Source organism: Bombina bombina, chromosome 6 (genome assembly GCF_027579735.1).
Source record: "Bombina bombina isolate aBomBom1 chromosome 6, aBomBom1.pri, whole genome shotgun sequence".
NCBI classification, from domain to species: Eukaryota; Metazoa; Chordata; class Amphibia; order Anura; family Bombinatoridae; genus Bombina; species Bombina bombina.
Genome location: NC_069504.1, coordinates 541,106,055 through 541,113,024, shown reverse-complemented (window position 1 = coordinate 541,113,024; position 6,970 = coordinate 541,106,055).

Here is a 6,970-nt window from a genome sequence, read left to right as displayed (position 1 = left end):
TCAAATGTGAGATTTACAAGGAGGGAAAACAGTACACCTCTCTGAACAGTGTCTGGGAGGCTGTGGTTGCTGCTGCACGTAATGTTGATGGTGAACAGATCAAAACACTGACAGAATCCATGGATGGCAGGCTTTTGAGTGTCCTTGCAAAGAAAGGTGGCTATATTGGTCACTGATTTGTTTTTGTTTTGTTTTTGAATGTCAGAAATGTATATTTGTGAATGTTGAGATGTTATATTGGTTTCACTGGTAAAAATAAATAATTGAAATGGGTATATATTTGTTTTTTGTTAAGTTGCCTAATAATTATGCACAGTAATAGTCACCTGCACACACAGATATCCCCCTAAAATAGCTATAACTAAAAACAAACTAAAAACTACTTCCAAAACTATTCAGCTTTGATATTAATGAGTTTTTTGGGTTCATTGAGAACATGGTTGTTGTTCAATAATAAAATTAATCCTCAAAAATACAACTTGCCTAATAATTCTGCACTCCCTGTAGTGAGACTAAAATTAGTGGCTTGTCAAGAGACTGCTAGCAATATTGGGTGATAAGTTATGGAATAAATAAAGCCTGAGTGAAATACTGGATGTGTATCTTCTGCATCTGTATAATAACACCCAGCTCTATACAAAGGTGACAAAGTGACACTGGCATATGTGTATAGCCAGACAAGGGCTGGTTATAGGATCAGTGGTATCTGCATCGGTATAATAAAATTCAGCACTATAAAATAATAGTTTTATTTGTAGATGTACCTTGGTGTCCTTCACTAAAGGTCTTTACTTTAGAAAATGTCCACCACAGCCTTGGCTCGTGCCTATCCCTGCACCAAAGTTGATAAATGAAAATATTTTGGGTGAAACTTCTCATGAGGAACAGCTGTTCACTGTGTGGTGATATGGCTATTGCCCCATACCATAATCATCAATCTGAAAACAAAGACAGGGGTACCACATAGCAAAATACAGTTGTATCAGGACAAAGAGTACAAACCCCCCCCCCCCCCCACAATAGATGCACTCATGATTGTAATGTACCACAAGATGGGTGCTGGAATAACAAGCTGGATCCTCACAGTCATCTAGCAGAATGAACCTCCCACAAGTCACCACCAATATGATTGTCATATTACTTGATATAGGAATGATTAAAAATGTACTAAAAACAATCTAAAAATACATAGTTGCACAGTGACACATTTCTCAGCTTTACAAGCTTTTTTTTATACAAACCAAAAAAACTTGCACCTTATAGACCAAAATACCCTACTTCACTTATTGTAAACACCTGTGTGGAGTACTAACTGGAGCATGCCTCTTAAGTCGTATTGAGCAGTTCAATATTACATACATATTAAATGCTAAATAATTCTCATGTCATGTTTGGTTTGCGGACAATATTGCTTATCACACCTCTTTGCTAACTTGTAATCTAGCCCAATATATTAAAATAAAAAATTAAAAGCTGCATAGATTATCATTACATCCAATACTCTGAGATGACACTTTGCAAAACCACTGTTAACCATTTAAAAATTAAAATACAATGATAAACAAAAAATATATATATGTATATTTTCATAATGAGAACGTTTATTATTGTATAATTACCATCATTCATATTTGCAATTTTTCAATGTGAAAAATGTTTATTTCGCTTTTTTATTCAAAAATGAAATCATAACAAGTTAAAGTATTAAGTGTCATGGGAATTGAGCCCTGGTCTGCCGCCTCCTAAAAGGGGTGCCTATTGATCAAAGTGCAGGGTATACTTGTGAGTCCTTAACATTGTGTATTTCAAATTCTTACAATTATGTTTAATATATTGATCACTATTAAAGGGACATGAACTCTAAACTTTTTATTTCATTATTCAGATAGAGAATACAATTTTAAACAACTTTCCAATTTACTTCTTTTATCAAATTTGCTTCATTATTTTGCTATCCTTTGTTGAAGAAACAGCAATACAAAAGGGTGAGCCAATAACACCTTATGATTAAGTGCCGCTAAAGGCGCAAAATGCATCAGGATTGTTTTCCTTGTTATCCAGCACGTAAGTTTATCTGTTAACTTTTCCCTCGAGTGCTCAGGACTCTTTTGCTGAGCCAATAACATGAGGCATATATGTGCAGCCACCAATAAACAGCTTCTGGCTTTCCTATGAATGCTTTTCAACAAAGGATACCAAGAGAATTAAACAAATTAGATAATATAAGTATATTGGAAAGTTATTTAAAACTGCATGCTCTATCAGCATCATGTCTAGAAAAACAATTGGGCTTCATATTCTTTTAAAGTCTATGGATATTTTGTATATTAGCAACAGTTTTTAATAATTTAAAATCATATTTATTAGATATGATAATGATTCATTTCCTTCATAGACCTCTGTGTGCTCTGCACTTGTGTACATGGTTCCTGCACAACCTTGCACGACGATGGTTTCTGAGATGACCCTAAACAGCATCTCCTCCCATGTCTTGAATCGCCTTGGCCAACTTGGCCCACCTTGAACCATGCTTGCTTTGCCATCTGCCTTACTTTTTCGAGGGAAGTCATGTTATCTGTGCTTATTACTGGCCACAGATTTCTTTTTCAGCCTAAGCAGTTGACTGAATCATGCATAACTCCCAAAGCCTGTTTCTGAGGCTAGGTCTAATTATTGAACTTACAAGTTGTGACTCTTTATGCAAATAGGCCTCAAGAAGAGCATCCTTATCCTCCTTGGAGCACCTCTCTTCCCTTAGCCTGTGGGGCCAGCAGACATAGCCTCTCCCACCTGTGATCAGGGCCAGCCCTCTCTCCATGATCTGTCCCTGCAGGCTGTAACTGGCAACCTACAGCCTCACCCTCACTTGTTACAGGCTTCCCTACTGCCCCTGCTCTTGATGTGACTGTCTTTGCCTGACTCCAGCGGCCTCCTCGCACCTCCACTCTTCCACCCTCTCTCCTTCCCTCCTCTTCCAGGGTTGGAAGTAGGCCAAATCCTCCTCCCAAATGTTGGCCCCTAGATCTAACCACCCTACTCCCTAAATGTGTGTTTGTATATGTGGGATGCAGTTTGTGTGTGCAAATAAAGCTCTTTCCAACTCTCTACTAACTCTGCAAACCACCAAACACTAACCAGCACAACTAACACTCGTGTCTGTCACTTAACATAACTTTTATAGTGTATAGCCAGGTTACCATAGCAATAAACTTGTTATGGCTAATGTTTTCAACAAATCCATCATTGGTTGGAAGCATTAACAGAATGCTAACTTACTCTTACACAAAAAGAGCAACTGGAATTGGAGCCAGAAACTACTTTCATTTGTCAGCAAATTTGGTAGCTTATAGCTCCATTTATACTGACTCAATGAAAAAGAGCCCTTATTTGACTTCATATGTCTACTTTATATTAAAAATCAAGAAGTGAAATGATTTTGGAATAATTATATTATGTTACACATGTACAAGCCACTTTGAAATTGCCACAGACAGCAGATGTGTAGGTGCATACATGGTCTAGATTCATTAAAGCTATATTCATCACTTTTGTATAGTTTATAGTAGGCTGGGCACACATTTAAATATGTACAGTCATAGATAAAAAATATTGGCACCCCTGCATTTCTGTCAGATAATGCACCACTTTGCCCAGAAAATTGTTGCAATTACAAATGTTTAAGCATTCTCATGTTTATTTATTTTGTTTGTTTTGGTATGACACAAAAAAGTGGAGAAAAAAAAAGCCAAATCTGGGGGGCGGAGCGTGCGGGCGTGCTTAATGGCCGCACCTAACTAGAGCTCCAGAAGTGACAACGGCGGGACTCCCTTTCAGGCCGCTCACAACATCCACAGAGTTCTGAAATCGGCCAACAAATGTATAGAAAGGGTCCGGCGATCCTTTAACTGACTCTCAGCAGCAATAAAGGAGGGGTAGAGACCGCTATCACGATCGCGGTATAGGCCGCGCAAGAAGCCTGCACCTGAAGTTGGAAGCGCTGGGAAGCGCTGCAGCGTTCAACAGATGAAAGTGTTCTTCTCAACAACGGAGTGCACTGCATGCACCAGCTAGAAATTTGGTAAGATACCATACTAATGTAAAAGATGGACATTAACCTGATAACCACCATATTACGCACCTGCAAACGAATGCCCTAAGCAGGGATCAAGAGTAAAAAGCCCCAGGCTTTTCTGATAGCAGAGAATTACTGACTTATAGGGGCCAAAGAGAAAAAGGGGTGACATATATTGCTGCACTGCACAGAACCTCTCTCAATCAAGGTTTCTGCCCACCCATATACCCTAAATCATTTAGACACAGGCTGCTGAAAGGCAAAACTATTTTGATATCTGGCAATACTCAGGCGCCTCTACACATTTGCTGCCATGGCACAATGCAGATCAAATAAAAATGAAAAGACCTTAAAACTAAATATAGGATCTGGCTCTGTAAATTCCTTTTTTAAAAGCACAGAGAATAAAAAAAAGAAAACTGATCAGCCTCAACTAGATAACGAGGACGATGAAATATCGGATATCCCTGATGCCTTAATTATGCCAGCATCCCCCACTGACCCACACCCGCACTCAGAAGATGGTCCAGTTACACTAAAGTCCTGAATCAAGACCGAGTGTGCTGAGCTGAAAAAGGACATAAATGAGCTGGGTTATAGGGTGGAAGCCCTTGAGGGCAATAAGGAAGAAATTACTAAAGAAATGTCAGATATATCTCACACTATGCAGGATCAGCAATCACAAATAGCTGAGCTGGAAAATAAAATTGACAATATATTAAACAGAACAAGGAGAAACAATCTCCGAATAAGGGGAGTTCCAGAATCAGTAAAAAGTAAAGACATCACAGAAAATCTACAAAACTTATTCCAATCCCTTGCTATCTCCAATCAAAGAGTTATGGATCAAATACCAATCGAGAGGGCTCACAGGTCTCTGAGACCCAAGCCCAGTGAGAATCAACCCCCAAGAGACATTATCGTGTGCTTTTCAATTTATAGAGACAGAGAAAAAAAAAATCAAATGGCACGCACGCAGCCCACTTTCTCATACATGGGCGCGAAAATCCAGATCTTTCAGGATCTCTCCACTAGAACACTACTACTCAGGAAAGAATTAGTTTCCTTCACTACTCACTTGAGATCTCTGAAAATACCATACAGATGGGGTTTTCCTGTATCTATTCAAATCGTCAAAAATGGAAGGCATTTTGAATGTTCTTCTACAGGAGATATTGCTGACTAATGGACATCCCGGCTCCCAAGACCACTTCGCCTCATCCTCCAAAATTCCCTGTTCCTCCTCCAAAGCCACAGAGAAGACTATGGTCTGAAGTAATCAGCAAACAGCGACTTAAAAAGCTTTGTACTGATACCAACGACACAGAGCTCCCCGCAAGATCTGCAACCACCTGAACACTAGAGGTTGTGAGTATATAGTTTTATTTGTCACTTTTTATGGGCTAACTTTTCTGCCCACACATCCTGACTCTGTGTACCACTGGACACTATCAGCTCAAATTGAGAGACGCTCTCCGGATATGCTAATAGTTATTGTTTACTATATTTAGGCCAGGGCCTAGCTGCTCTTGGCCTGTCGGGGGGGCCCCGCCGGGCCATACTTTCCCTTATTCTTTCCTCGGGTCTTATTTCACCCCAGTCTCTCCCTTTCTTTTTACTCAACTTGCCCACCTGGATTTCCCTTCTCCCTTTCTTCCTCTTTCCATTATTCTCTCTTTCCCTTCTTCTTCCTCATTCTAAACTTTCCTCCCATACACCAAGAAATTTGAAATGTATAACTGTTATTGTTATTTGATTGTTACTACTGTATAAGAGTATTTTGTTTTTGTTTGTTATTTCTTATTTGTTGAATTTTGCAGCTATTAGAATACAACACACTGTATTAACTTGCATTGATTAGCAACTGTTAAGAGATTGAAGACTACAGTAATATGTCAGGACACCCTCAGCCTAGCCAGTTCAAGCTTTCCACACAAAATGTTAAGGGTTTTCTCTCCCCACAGAAGCGCACAATAGCCTTTCACGATTTCTATAAAAAGAAAATTGATATTATTATGTTGCAAGAGACCCATTTAAAAAAATCCTGTGAACTCAACCTTTCAAAGCTATATTATGACCAGCACTTTTTATGCTCAGGCCCGACTAAGCACAATGGAGTTTGTATATCATTTAGAAAAGGTTCCTCCTTTGAAATTTTAAATAAACACTCTGACAGGGAAGGCTGCATTTTAATTATAGTGGGGTTATACTTTGGTAGACCCATAACCCTGGTCAACGTGTATGCACCCAATTGCCCCAAGCCTTCCTTCTTCCGCAAAGTAGTTAATCAGATTATAGACATCTCCAAGGGCCCGATACTCCTTAGTGGAGACCTTAATTTTCCAATTAATCCCATGTTGGACACGTCACTAGGCAGGTCTTACATTAGGAACTCTCAAGTTAGAGCCAACTGGCAAACAATCAGCACTATCCCCCTCTTTGATACTTGGAGAACCACCCACCCAAACACTAGAGACTTTACATTTTTCTCAAATCCCCAGTGCTCCAATTCTCGCCTTGATTAAATTTTTTGTTAGCAACAGATGCTTACCTCGCTTATAGACTCCAGGCTTCACCATACCTCTTGGTCCGACCACAGCATGGTTTGTTCCACATTCTTGCAGTCCTCTAAGCCACGATACCAACAGGATTGGAAACTAAACGACCACATTCTCCTAGACCCCTTAATAGCTACCGACCTGGCCGAAAAAACTTCTGAATTCTTCTCATTTAATGTCTCCACAGACACCTCAGCTGTTACCAATTGGGAAGCATACAAATGCTATATGAGAGGAGTGATAATGGGCCACACACACAGACAGTGCAAACAACGGGCAGCCCTGTTTGATTCCCTCTCGTCTGAGTTTAGGACATACGAAAGTGCACTAAAGCGAGACC